Here is a 15,301-nt window from a genome sequence, read left to right as displayed (position 1 = left end):
ACCTACATTATCATACAGTCTTGTTTTATATATGTTTAGTTATTAAAGTTAAATCATCGTTAACCGTTAAATAAACGTTAATTTATGGGTGACGCAGCAACAACGGACGTTGAGCTGAAAAGCTTTTGACCTTGTTTGTTTGTTTGTTTATTTGATTTAAAACAAAAAAAACATCTTGACTCAGAGACTAACTTTATACTTTAAGGATAAACACGACATTGTGTGTTTCTACTACACTTAAACGCCATATTATTGATTACAAGTTAGCTAACAGGCATCAGGTGTTTCGGTCAAACGAGCGACCGTGTTAAATGGCGACCGTCAGTGGTTGTCGTAGTTACAACAGCCGTTGAAAACAGACATTTACCAGGGCAGCTGTGTATATATTCCTATATTTGTGTAGGTTTCATTAACGTTACAGTGTCGGAGTTTTGTCTTTTTAATGTCTTGTTTGACAGCTACATTGTTTTTAAACTGGCACCCACAGATGCATTCAGTTGGTCGCCAGTTAACAGGGTCACACGTTAAACCGTAACACCGGTCGCCTCTATCCAGTGAGGCCTGCAGCAGTCAAACACAAAGTTAAACTGGTCTGGCTACTAATGATGCTGTGTGTGTTCTTCTTAACCACACACAGACAATAGACAACTTGTACAAGTACATACAGAACAGTTCAGCTCTGTGTGAACTTTGTAACTGCTGTGTGCTCAGGGGGTGAAATGTACAGACAGCAGAGGGATGTAGTCTTTGTTTATCCAAGGCCAGGGTAAAATTATATATTGCTTAAGTGTCAAAGGAACTATTGAACAACAGTAGTTTTATTGAATCTGCTTTTGTGGAGACTTCAGTGTATTTTCACCAGTTTTTTTTTTTTTTTTTTTTTTGGTTCACTGTGGAGCTCTATGCAGCTCGTTGTCTTGAGAGATGCCCCCGAGCTAAAATCTCAGAATAGCAATTTAAAAACATGAGTCACCTTGCACAGGAACCCAAACCTTTCAGTCATTCCCTGCCCTTAGTTTTAACCCAAGTGACCACTAGATGTAGCTGTTGTTTGAAGAACCGTGCAGCTCTCCTTTTGCCTATATGCCTATATTCCCCTTTTTGCCTACACCCCTTTCAGTGCAGTCACTTCTGTTGATGTCCTCCTGTCTGAGGCTCTGCAGTACTGTGTTTTAAAATGCATTTGCAGGTTCTTTACTATGAACTCCATAGGTCAAGGCGCTGTTCTCCTAGACATCGACCACTACTCACAATCCATGAGTTTGTGAGGCGAGCAAATTCACAAGGGTTTGTCTGATACCATAAATTCACCTGGTCTGTCCAGAGGAAGGATGTTTTATGTTTCTTAAAGCGGCCACCAGTTTGTACTTTATGTGTAGTAACTAAAGCTCAACATTCACTTATTTTGTATCCTTAAAAACACTGTATTTGAACAAACGAAATATGTGTGTCACAATGTGTTGCAGTGCCTCAGATCATTTCTTTTTAGCTGCAAAATATGGGGCTGGTTATCCTTTTTTTGAAGCATGGTGGAGTCGAGAGACCCTCAAAGATTCCTGAGTGGATTTCATATGCTATTCTCTTTGTGGGAAGATTAACAGGGGTGAGCAACAAATCTATTTAAAATGGTTTACTGCATCAAAAATTTAATTTTCATCATAGATTTAAAAAAACAAACAAAAACTGATGTGTGCATAGTTTGATTTGGGTGTCTACTTCTGTCTTCTAAGATATTAAACCGTACTGACATAACTCCCTCAGCTGGCTAATCATCATAGATTTATGGATCCAGTACAGGACTCTAGTTTACTCAAATGCAACATATGGTCTGACTGGCTTCACAATCACATTTAATTCCATAAATCTGTGGTACTCCACATTATGAGACATACTTCATCCTGCAGTACGTACATCTGTCCTTCACTGCACCGGCTGTACGTAACCTTTTAATAGCTTTGCAAATAATTAATTAAAGATGTTGCGGTAGGATTATGATTGTTACTGTGACATACAGCAGATTGTAAAATGTTGCCATCAGGTGGCTTCATGCTTTGTTCAAATAGAATTTTGAAAATGTTCATGTCACTTTGTCAGCTGTGGCTGACGGGATGACAGGTTAGCATATGGCAGATGACAGGTTGTGATTCATTTTCTTTTAATATCGATGCTTTTTCTGTGTTCACATAAGTGGCTGGTTTGCATGCTTGATGTGTGAAAACTAGATTATTTATCATGTCTTCATTTAGGTCTGTGCCAGCATTATTTGGATCTTGTACTTGACCACAGGGACCTGGAGAACATCTTCCCATCTGTGAGCATGTTTTCAAAGCCGTTTAATGCTTTATATACACACTACACTTATTTCAGCTATCATTTACCACTTTCTCTGCTCAGTAATGAAGAGTAAGAACCACAGCAGTGACTCATCTGGTCACTGGGAACGATAAGGTGTATATTAAAGGCAGCCATTTTTAGCTTTTGTGTTTCGATCTTGTTAAGCATCATACAGATGCATTACCACAAATGAAACAGTTTATCCTTAAGTTGGCGAAAAGCTTTAAGCTGACGTGAAACAGGCATCTTAACACTATCTGTGTATCCTAATGAGAGAGTGTTTAAAATTAAAACACAACTCGAGCCTGCTCTGTTTGTTTACACGTGTTCCTCTACCTACACAGTCATAGCGGTGTGCAGTCTGGGGAGTCTCTGTGCAGTATCTTTGGCAGCGTGTGAGTAATGGAGCAGAGAGGGAGTCGCTGGTTTCTTAACAGGGCCAGCAGAATAATTATGAGGCGGGCTGAGAGGCTGTTCCTGGGCATCAGGGAGCCTGTGAGCTTTATTGGGCCTAGCTGGTCCTCTTGGACCTCTGCCTGCGCTGATGGGAGCAGTCTCTAAGGTGGCCTGGGGTGCTGTCTTGTGGGGCCGGTTACAGAGATACACATGCCTCGGGACAACTATGGTTTGTTTTGGCCTAAATGCGGGTAGGAACAATGACACTATTATGTCATTGTTCCCACGTATGAAACCAATTCAAAGAAATGTGTAGTTGATGCTCAAACTAATACATCATGCCTGGTTAATTAACACCATTAGTATGAGTGAAAAGTCAGCACTCTAGTACCTCCAGTAAATTATGCAGATGTGTGTCATATTAATGGGGAACACGCTTTAAGTGTTGAAAATAAACATTCATCAAGAGGCATGTTTGCACTAGTAGGCATCATTGAGCTGGCAGTGCAGTTAATTGATGGGCTAGTGGCAGCTGTATGTGTCCTCTGCTGGATAACCGTTGGAACTAGACTGCAGCTGTTACCAATATCGATATTTTAGAGTTTTAAAAAAATGTTATTGTCGATTAAACCAGCAGTGTCAGATTAATTTTAGTTCATCGCCAACATGCAATTTGATCCCAAGTGAGACAAACCAATAAAACCATTGCATAATAATCATAATAGACCTTTTACACAGCAGCCATTTTAAAAAGACATAACACAGGTGTTCCCAATGATGCTAATTAAGGTCCCGTTCCATTCAGGTCAAACAGAGTCAGGGTGCTGCCGTGGTGCATGATAGACTCTGCTGCAGTAAATGGAACACACTCGGCTATTTCATGTCAAAATGGCTGCTGTGAAAAAGGCCTATAGTGTAAAGAAGTATTTGTTCAATTAATGAGCAATCTATTTACAAAACAGTTTATGAAAATCCTGTTAAGTCTTAAGAAAAATAATAATAAATATCGTCATCCAGTGGATCAGGTTGGACCCTTTGGTGGACAACATGTTTGACACCTCTGGATTAAACAGTTCATTTTATCACAAACACATAGCACAGGGTTGATTTAAATGCTTATACTGAGCAAGACATTTCACAGTTAAGAAAAATGAAATCTGTACAGCATCTTCTTCTGTACTGCAATTTCTTGTTCCTTATTGACTGACTCACACTTAGCTAGGGCTCCAACCAATCATGATCATCATCATTGATTTATTCTGTCAATGATTTGCTTGATTAATCATATGGACTATGGAATGTCAGAAAATTATTAAAAATCTTAATTGCAATTTCCTAAAGCCCATTTTCAAATGTCTTGCTTCATGCGACAAACAGTCCACAGTAATATTTTTTTAATTGTCAAAGGAATGTCAAATCAATTTCAGCATTATCAGGTACCTAGCAAAAATTAATTGTTGGAAGCAACTGCCCTGCTGTATATCTGAACAGTTTCTGTTCAATGTGACATTAAAAGTGTTGATTTTAACTTCATGGTAGCTGTAATAACTGTTATTATGGAAAGACTATGTTTAGTATACAGGCACAAGTGCCCCAAATCCAATTTTCTTTTTCATATGAATCAGTTCTGTTTTTTTTTTATTCTAAACATTGTGATCTGATCTGTACAATTCTGATGTTGGCCACTTTCATGTGTTGTCCAATTTTTTTATGCAGTGTGACCTCAGTCTGAGCAGTCATATTTGAATTAATTTGACTGAAGTGAACTGCTGTGAGAGTCTTGTGGGTGAGCACCAACAGCAAAAAGTAGCCCTTGACATCCTGAACTATTGGACAAAATTTGTTTTCCCATGAAGCCATTCACGTCACGATCCCACAGCTACTGGCTCCCACTCCTTTTCCACACACACACACACCTCTGTACTGAAGTAGCAGCCACAAAAAGCCATAATTGAAAATTTGGCTCTCTTTCTCCACATCCTCGTCCTCATTATCATCTGTTCATGAGTTTCCTGGCTTTCACTGCGCATCATCTTATAAATGAAACCTTAAACGCTGACTTCAATGGCATACAGCTTGCTGTGTGTGAAGTCGTATTATGTGTTACTGATGACCATGACCAGTTCACGTTGAAATCTGATATCGGCCAAAAAAAATATAAGTTGCAGTGCCAAACTAAAAAATTGGATCTGAGCAATAAATCTAAATAGAGGCTTTAACCTTAACTTTTGTTGGCATGCTCTTTGTGTGGGTCTTATTTCTTTTGGCGCATGTTACTCTGCTGGCCGGTATATATTTTGTTGACTTCAGTTTTTATTTTTCCAATACTTCTGTCTGACTGTTGGTTGAACTCCACTCCAACATACCTGTCTCTCTGAATGAGCATCCTGGATCTTGGATGTACTTCTGATCAAATGCATCTCATTACAGTATTTCCTGGCAGCGGAGTATTGAGTCATCTATAGTTCTGTTTACCGCATCTGTCGCACTCCCTCATCTTCCAATCCTGGCAGGCCGGTCTGTCATTCTCTTAACCCACAACCCACCCAGTCAACCTCTCATCTCGCCTGCGTGCCATCTATCTGTCCACTTTTCTTTCTCTCACTGCCTCTCCAGCTTTTCCTCTTTCCTCTCCATTTCAAACCTCTAATCACATTAAGGCCTGAGCCAGTGCTGGTCTGAATCTAAAACAACTTGCAACATAACATCAGTGCTGTGTGAGTGCAGATACACCAGACAAAATCAATTTCTCCTCCTTGTCCAACTCTTTAAGTTGCTCATACATCAGTATCTTCCTGACACTTACCTTCACAAAGCACCATGGATAGAGAGCAAGTTTTTTTATTTTTGTGATTTTGTGCATGATTCTCCATGAAACTTGTAAACTAAGATGTTAAGTAGAGGATTCTGTCAGTGCAGATAAGGCTTGCACTGTACATGAAGGAATAAGCATGTTTTGTGTATATTTCCAGATCAAAACAACCCTCCTCTCCCCTGTCGAGTCCCTATCACTCAGCAATAATTTGCCCTCACCTGCCTCCCTGTGCCCTGTTTTTGACATCATACTGTGGATCCCACTTCCTGGCGAAGGGCCAGAGCAGGGGGGAAAAAAAGTGAGTGATTTCAAAAACCCCTCTTTCTTTATTTCCTTGCTCTCTCACTCTCACCAAAGCTGGCTCTAATCAGATTTAGCGAGGGCTTGAGGATTGAGTTTTTGTGCCCGACTGCAGTGTCATCAGTGAAGATTTGGAGCAGTAAAACCATTACTGTATTGGAAAGTGAGTGGAAAGAGAGTGGTAATTGTATTTAGAAAGCAGGATTCAATGGGGAATCGTAATTCAGCTTATGATTTGCGTCATTTTCCACTCCAGTTTCACTGCATTTATTGCACATTTGCACGGGTTCATTAACTAAGCTGATGATGATTATTATATTACTGAGGATATAACTGCAGAATTCTATTGCTCCAGATACTTTACAACTTATAACTTTACACTGCATAACGAGGTACTATTAATTTTTAATAGGTTAAAGAATATGCCTGAAGATAATACTAAATTTACTCCTCCTGATAATGCACTAAAATGCTTAGCCTAACGCCAGTCACCCCATACACAATAGGAATAAATGTTGCCCCACAATTCGGTGATTTATGAATCGGATTTTGCGAATAGTCAGCATTGTAGAATATCTGCTTCTTAGTGATGACTCAGATGAGTTATATTAGTGCCGTATTAATTCCTGGGGAGAAGGGGACCTTAGTTGTGCACACTAAGATGTCAGTGTTTGATTACGCAGCTGCATGAAGATGGCATGGGATTTTCTGCCATAGCACTCACTGTAGAGAGCACAGTCCTTTGACTCAAATATCGATTGGCTCCTTGAGTTTTGGTCTTGGATGTATCTGGATATGTTTCTGCCTCTGTCTTCACTTTTTCTTTTGTGGTGTGTCAGCTGTGCATCGGTGGAGCTGGTTGTCTTACACAGCATCTTTGAGCTCGCCAGTCTGACAGTGTGTCAGCGGGGCTTGTGTCACATTATTGTCAGTAAAAAAATGGAAGTCAGGAAAGATATTAAGTTATTGAAAAAACATGTCTGCAAGGCTTGTTGACTTTAAGTACCTAAGACATAGCAGTAAGTAATTCAATCTTCAGTCTCGATGTGACTTATTGTTCCCACAGGTAACTGAGATTTATCATCATTGCACAGTCTCAAGGTAAATTCATAATATATTGATAATTTAGATACTGTTTATGCAGATTAGTGAAAATATCAATTACTGTGAATAAGCTGTAAGGATGTAAAACCCAGCTCCTTGTAACTCCACTCACTCTTGCAAGATGCTGCCTATAATGAGTTAGAAGCCGTATTATGCTGCAACATCCTACCACTTAGAGTTAAACATTATAGATCATTAGTGCCGTGATTAGGTAACAGCACTCTGCGACACTACAGACTGTTGAAAAACCAGACACCTCATCAGATATGAGTTGCCTGAAGTGTTTTTAACGGGGGCTTGCTGGTGAGGGACACTTGACAGGAAACACAGCTGAGTTTGGCTGGTCTGTGTTTTCCCAGTGAAAACACCTATCCATCTGTGTAATAGGCCTTGTCAAAAGTTTACCGAGAATCAGCAATTCACTTTGAGACGAGGCTGCATTTGCCATCGAAAGAAACTCTGATAAGCCGCAAGAGCCTATTGAGGCAGTGAGCTGGCTTTGATGCACAGTGATATCTTGAGTCGCTGCCCCTTTTTCATATTTCGTTTACAATGTCAAGATTTTAAACTTTCCAATGTAAAGAATCTGCCAACATTCTTCCTCAGTCAATGCCATACTTGATATTTACAAATAAGAGCTGAATGCCTCACTTCCTCATTCAGTAGCTTCATATATTAGCAGCTTCTAGTCATAATTTTGCCTCCCATAGAAGTTGGAGATCATTATTCACCTCTTATGAGTTCAGATATCGATCTTGTTCACAGCCGAGTTGCCAAGTTATTCAGAGAATTTCAGTTTTCTGCTGGATTATAGTCATTCAGTTACATCAGTGACAGCTGCAAGAACATGCTGTAACATTTGAGATCTATGTCTTTTCGCCATGTCCTAAAAGTATGATGTGTCTTTTGTGGGAGATCTCTGAGGAACGGCTTATTTTTGTCATGTCAGAAAAATTGCTATAACTAATATTTAAGCATCCATCCATCCATTTTCTGTAACTGCTTAGCCTCATTAGGACTGCGGGGGGCTGCAGGCTGACTTAACCCTGGACAAGTCATTAATATTACCTTGTAGTATATTTGTGCTCTTTGATTTTTGTAGTAGTTACTTAGATCAACAATTCTCACTTGTTTGTTCATGATGTATTTAAACGTAAAATAATAATTTATTCAAACACTTAGAGCTTTACTGGCGCTAATGCACCCTGAAGTATTATTTTAAATCAGAAGGATAATCTTAAATTGCTTAAATAATGTCAAACCTCAGTGTGTCTGCAAAGTCCATTGCCACACAACTATAAGAATAGCCCAGGCCAAAATGAAAAATACTGTTCAAACCTTTGTCCAGCTCTAGACCACAGTCTATGGACATATATTAAGTCAACACAAACAGATAGCACTACTGAACGTAATGAAACTGAACAATTGTGTATACTTTTTATTTAAGATATATAGAATTATTTATTTTGGAGAACTGAAAGGAAAAGATAGCTTGATGCACAATGGACATCCACTTAGAGTTTAGTTATCACTATGGCACCTTGAAGAGAAAAAACAGGCCTGAGTTAACAAATGCATTTGATCTCCTGCCGTGAACACCGAGTGCAGGTCACAACAAGGTGGAATTAAGAGTGCATTGTCACTAGATGTGTTAAGGGCTGATTAGCCTGAATGATGGTTAACTGTGTTTGAACTGAGTATGGCTCTTGTTGGACTATTTTACACATAATGAAGAAGCTGTGACCTTGAACCCTATGTAAAGTCTCTATGCTGATTGGATATGCCTCCCTCCGGCACAATAAATCACAGTATATGTATATACTTTAACGCTGCCTTACAATCTCATGGCTTTTTTTTGACAGAACATTTTGACCTTCTCCAAGTAGGAAGAACAAAGGTGATGATGATGATGATGATGATGATAATGGTGGTGGTAGTAGTAGTAGTAGTAGTAGTAGTAAAAAAAAAGATAGCTGAATTCTATTTAGCTGCTTACTTGGAAATCAAAGAGTTAATGTTATCAGTAACACCTGCAGCGAGAAAGCAGTTTTTCCCATTAGTTTACACAGTACAGCGCTTTGCCTGTGTCTTTGCGGCCAGCAGGGGGTGCCGAAAAAAACACAGCGATCTGCAGCAGCGAAATTGAGCCAGATTTAACTTTTGGAGAATTGCTTTGGTGGCCAACTGTGTCAAGTCAGAATGTCTGCTGTGAAAAAGCCAATATTAAGTACTTGTACTACTAATACAGTGTTTTTAGGTAACAGATTGGATTTGATATGTTGCTTAATTGATTAGTCAGTTGGCAACTATATCATTTTCAGCAGAAATGCTTGCCTTTTAAAGTTTTGTGTAAAGTCAGAATAAATGTGTTCTAAGTTTGTCAGACTAAAGAAGAACATGTTATTAACCACCCAGCCAAATTTGAATGATTAAGAATATCGACAAGTTTATGAAATTGGGTGTCAAAATCAGATAAAAATGAGCAGTATTGTCAGCTTCAGGGCTGTTGGGGCCACTGAGCCACCCTTTAGGACCGCACACAAAATCCTGGACTGAAATCTGGTGAAAAACTGGTTTTAAGCTCTAACTCCACATTTCAGTAATGTAACGTTCAAAGTCTTTTCACGTTTCACTATTTTCCAACATATTTAATGTATTTTGACCTTTACACAGGCTTTAAGTGTCAGAATTTGCTGCTTTTCTTTTGTCTTATTTGATAGATGACTGAATATTTAAACGTCTATAGTTTTGGATTGTTGGTTGGACTAACAGGCAATTTGCAGTCATCACCTCGGGTGCCTCTGTAGTATCATCATTACTGGGTTGGTCCATCAGAATGGCATTTTTGTGTAGAAACACTTTGTACTGAGACCATTTCATGTGCTGTTTGATCAGGTCACAGAGCTTAAAACAAAAAATAAGAGCTTAAACCACATACAGTAACTCTTGTGGAGTTTTCTATTCATCAATGTCAGTTCAGCTAGTGCAGAGAGAGTGCACAAGAGTCCAAGATGTCTTATACTGAAAGCTTTATTGAGGCTTGATCAAGGAGAATAGAGGATTTATCAATACGCTTGTCATGGCATGATACCGCCTCAGTTCTGAAGAAGCTGCCCACTCTGACTCATCTATATGCCTTCAGAATAGTACCACAGCTACTCTATGGGTCATACTCAATGCATCTACAGTACAAGGTATGTGCCACTTGTACTCTAGCATTGTTATCTAACTCTTGTAGAGGCTTCTACATTATGTACCCATTGTCGCATCTAGTGAGACATCCCTGTCCTCTGACCGCAGTTGCCATAGTAATGATCAAAATGGTGCCTGCTTTTCTAGACACAAATATACAGCTGTTCTGTGTCTCAAAAAGAGAAGTCAGTGTCTAAGAGAATCTGTCTAAGCAGTGACCACAGGACATATACCTGAGCCTGTGTAACCCACGCTAGAATAGAAAATTCCCTCACATTAACCACTGACTTAAATCTTTGCTCTCAACTGTAAATTAGCAACATGATTCATGCAGGTGGTGTGAGCCAGTAGAGCTCCAGCTACTTGGCGATGCAGCTGCAAAAACATCTGCTGAGAAGAGAATGATTTCTTTGTGCTGAAGGTGCAAAATTCAGAACAAGTGAATATATACGACACTTTAAATTAAGTTAGCTCAGAGTGGAGGAGGAAAATGGCTCTTTTGTTGCTACATTGCTTTTGTCCTTTTGTTGCCTAGGAAATGGTTCAATAATATATGAAGAGTCAGACAGAAGTGGTTTTTACATACACTTTTGAAAAAGAAACCTTTTGAATGTGCTCATGGACATGGGTTAAACATCATGAATCAACAAGCCTCATGCTTTTGGCCTTTTTGAGCTTTATTTGACCGAGACATCTTGAAGAGTGACAGGAAATGTGGGGAGAGAAACATGGGGATTGACATGCAGGGAAGAGTCACAGGTTGGATTCAAATCCTGGGCTGCCACGGCAAGAACTGAGCCTTTGTACATGGGGTGGATGCTCTACCGACTGAGCTAAACGCCACCCCAGTTGACAAGCTTTTATTAAAAATTTTGAAAACCTGCAATGCGTTGACAAGCTTTTATTAAAAATTTTGAAAACCTGCAATGCATTCACCGCTGGCACAATATTGAAACACGTTTATACACCAGTGAAATGTTCCTATAATCTTTAACTCAAGGTTGACTGCTGAAAAGTTTAAATTCAGTGCTACTTGAATTTAAAAGGTACAAAAATGTTATAATAAAAAGTTTAAGAAAAAAGCGATTTTAACTTAAAATAATGTGACAATGTACTAAAGCATATTAGGGCTGCAATGTATGTGCAGATTATTATTATAAATTGAAAATGAAAATAAGTGAATGAAATAAGTAAAACCCAAAGAGACTTTATCATGTGTTTAAAGTAAAGCAGCATAAATTACAGTTCATCGGTTACTAAAACAGTGATTCACTTTACTTCATCCTTTTATCCATATCCTTTATCCTTTTGTTTACAAAAAATGTATTGACATTGAGGAATAATTGTGAATGTTAACAGCCTTTTTTGATCTCTTCATAAAGAGTAAGCATGTCAGAGGCAATTATTTGTTACTGTTATCGGATATTAAAATCCATGCCAAGCACCGGCATGGATTTTTATCTTGATTATATACTGTATGTGTGTATGTACACATTTTTTTCCATCTAATATTTTATTGTACACAACACTTGCTCAATGAATGCTGTATGTATACAGCGTTATACTATATCTATATACGAGTGTAACTGAGCTTGTGCGTGCATGCATGCATGCTGCTCTATTTAGATTTTATCCAGGCTTCTACTCAGTATCCAGCCATTGAAAGAAAGAAAGAAAGAAAGAAAGAAAGAAAGAAAGAGCTACATTAGTTTATAGTGTGCAAATAAATCACATCATACAGAACTGGGTGCATTCTAAAGTTATAGGCTCCCCCAACAAAAGCAGTTTAACACTTGGCCAATATGAATAGCAGTGAAACACCAAGACAGGAATATGTTTAGGGATGCATTTTATGTGTCCCTGGCTTGGCATGGTGAAATGCCTTTTTAAAATTGGAGCCTGTCCAGTTGTCAGTGACAATGATGCTGATTTATTGGAGCAGAGGGAAGAGAAGCAGGACAGAGGCTATGTTTCCCTCTAAAGCTTTCCATTTGGTAAATGATGCTTAGGTGTTCACTTTTCTTTGTTGACATGGGCCTGAAGCACAGCTGCATCTGCATTAATGCAGAGTGGGTAACATGACACTCTCGCTCGCACGCTCTACTAATAATGAAACTGTCTCTGGTTTTTAATGAATAATCATGCAGTTCCTCACAAACAGCTGATCTAATGATGTTTACATTAAGTAGTATGGCACAAGAGGAGTGATGGATGGACAGGAATGAACGAAGCAAGAGTGATATGGTACAGTAATTTCCATCTTCTATATCAGAAGCAGTGTTTCTGTGGTTGTGTATTTCAGAGCAGTGTTCTTTATTCAGATGAGGTCTCAGCAAAAGTGAATCAATGTTTTTATATATATATATAAAAAACGTTGTATTTGTCTGTGAAACCCTTCATTAAGGAAGAAGTGAAACTGCTTTGTTGTGTTTTTCCTACTAAATGTTTAATAGCCTGTTGCAATAGCACAAAAGACAAATATTAGAAACTCTAATTGCTTATTGGAGCTGCACATTATCCACAGGAAATACCACTGCTCATTATAAGAACATTAATGCGAAGGCTCTGTCCTTTGCTGTGGAAGCCCAGGGTTCGAATCCGACCTGTGGCTCTTCCCCGCATGTCATTCCCCATCTCTCTCTCTCTCCCCACATTCCTGTCACTCTTCAGCTGTCTTTAGCAAAAATAAAGCTTGAAAAGGCCAAAAAACTAATCTTTGAAAAAATAAAAAGAGGAAAGGGAAAAAGTCATATTGTGAGCTTTATTTGTGCAACTGGAAGGAGAATTTTAACCACGTTTCATAATATTTTTAGATATTTAGTAACTATGTTCATAGTTTTCTGGTACTACAGTTTGTCATATCCATTTGCTGTGGCTCTCCATCACAGCAGCAAGATATTAATTGCATACTCTCTCTGTTGCACTCTTTCTCTTTTTAGACAGAAGCACCTTCAATTAACTCTAATCGTCTCTACTTCAACCTGATGCATAAACCATTTAAGAAGTCGTCCCTGGAAACTGTTTGGCGCTTCTCACTGCAACACGCCTCCCCAATACTAAGAAAGTACCAATTTGCTGACCCCAATATACAGTAGAAAAAATGTTATATCTCTACCTTGTATGAGCCCTTTTAACAGATCTGTCTCATTATTTCCATTTAAGGACACAAAAGTGTGTAATCATCTCCCTCCCAATTGCACACTTGGTTGTGCCCAGTACCCTACTTCAGTGTTGCCAACGCTTTTCAAGACCCTCCTTAGCGATTTAGCTACTTATTCAGACAGTCATATATTATATTGTAATTCATTCCCATGCATGCTGCTCCGAGCAGTCCACGGCTCTTCTGGCAACACTGCCTGGCTCTATACCATACTAGCCTTCCTCTCATGTTGCTCAGGCAGTCTGTGTGTGCCATGTGGAGCAGGCAGGAGGACGATCCTGTTGTAATGAGTTTCCATGGTAACCATAGATAGATTGGCACTCTCGCTCTGAAATTTTCTCTGTAAATAATTTGTTTGAGTTTCTCTCATTCTTTATCTCTGGATTAGAAAGTTCCTTGGCTTGTAATCATGTAAATAGTTTATTTGAACTTCTTTCTCTCTGAATTTTCTGGAATTTGGTGTTCCTATAGCTTCTAAATAGAAATGAAGGGATTTTTAAAAAAAAGTGTGGATTTAAAAAAAAAAAAACTAGCAATAAAAACAATTCTGGATCAAAATGTATTTCTCTGATAAAATGGCATCTGGTCACACTGTATGCTGAAAGCAGTGGTCAGGGAGGGATGTACTCTGGAGATATAAGTGAGAAACTGGAAATATGCGATTTATTAGAGCACATGAACATAATTAGTCTATGATTTGTTTGTTTGTTTAAGGGGTAATCCGTAATTTTTTATGGTATTTAGTTGTCGTTTTAATCACAGTTTTCATATTAATAAGCTTTGTATTTTGTAATTTTCACCCATTGGAAGCTGTCCTGTTTGCTACTGGAAAAGGCATACTTATAATTGGTGGGTGTGTTTTAAAGACAGAAAACCTTAAACGGTAAACCAAAATGAAACAATGTGGAGGGGCAGCCACTATCTCAGAGAAATTTCAGACTATTCCTTTTAAATGTGAATTCAAAGGTCAATGTAGTCTTCAAAATTATGTTCTAAATATAATAATTTTATTCTAAAAATTCAGAATTGTGGGAAGTGCACTTAAAGTGCAGTGTCTGGTTATAGTGTTAAACCATGCACATAGCTTCAAGTAGTTCTTCATAGGATGCTCAAAGGTGTCAACCACTATCTTTTTAGTCTATTTAACTGCAGTTTACTGAATCCAGAAGACTGGGTGGTTTAAAAAAAAAAATTCTAATTAGAAAAATTGAAAGACTTGACAGCTGCAGAGTAACAGCAGGTTCTCAGACTCACATTTATCAACATTTATTTTGCCATCAGTCTTCTATTCTGGGAAATTAGCATGGGAATAAGAGAGTTGCAGGTGTCTGTCCTGAACCCAGAAATTAGTTACTATTTTTGTATTTCAGGTTCTTTTTTTCTTTTTTGGTTAAATGCCAGAAATGAGGGCTGTGAGGGTTTTTTTTTTTTTTTCCGAACATAAAGAACACCCTTAAATACCCCCATTTATAGATTTCTGAAGCTTTTACATGTCTGCTAACAAGTCGCTAAATGCCACTACAGAGACTGTCTGGGACCTTGAACATCATCAGGCTGACCCTCTAAGCTCAGTGGTGCTGACGTAAAAGTTATGCAATATTGATGTAGTTCATTTATAGCTTATAACTTTCGCTTTTTACCTTTTGCCAGTTGCATTTACATTTCTCAACTTGACTTCATCTGGGTTCACTCTCTCTACCGTGACATTACTGCTCAGCTGAGTGCCGTGACTGTGTGGTGGAGGAGCTAAGCATGCTCATGCACTGACACAGCACAGGACCAAGGATGGATATATGAAGCTGCATGATCATAAATTACGCCAAAACTATGTTTTCAGATTTCTTTATGTACCGATAAAAGAACCACCCTTAAAAATATTTGGGCTACGAACAGAACCTGTATAATTTTCCTTTTCGCACTCTCAATTTTACATGCATAAGGGAGCAAAATTATCATTCTCACATCAATGTTGTAATTAAGAGTTATGTAGTTAATTAAGA

General features: G+C 38.5%; 1 protein-coding gene across 8 annotated transcripts in view; it reads left to right on the top strand.

Moving 5' to 3' along the window:
- inpp4b (inositol polyphosphate-4-phosphatase type II B) overlaps nucleotides 1-15,301 on the top strand; it is a 217,891-nt gene that overhangs the window by 323 nt on the left and 202,267 nt on the right. For 4 of the 8 annotated variants that reach the window (XR_003462985.1, XM_019256050.2, XM_027282883.1 and 1 more), the window contains exon 2: nucleotides 5,703-5,843. The exons of 1 other annotated variant lie outside the window; for it this stretch is intronic. The gene's annotated coding sequence lies outside the window, so the exon portion shown is untranslated. Of the gene's footprint in view, nucleotides 1-2,246; nucleotides 2,312-2,712; nucleotides 2,730-5,702; nucleotides 5,844-15,301 lie in introns of those variants that run through there. 3 more of the 8 variants (XM_027282880.1, XM_027282881.1, XM_027282882.1) reach the window with 3 other exon arrangements.

This window comes from Larimichthys crocea, chromosome X (genome assembly GCF_000972845.2).
Source record: "Larimichthys crocea isolate SSNF chromosome X, L_crocea_2.0, whole genome shotgun sequence".
Lineage (NCBI taxonomy): Eukaryota > Metazoa > Chordata > Actinopteri > Sciaenidae > Larimichthys > Larimichthys crocea.
Note: the sequence above shows the minus strand (reverse complement) of the source record. Positions and strands in the feature narration are given on the sequence as shown.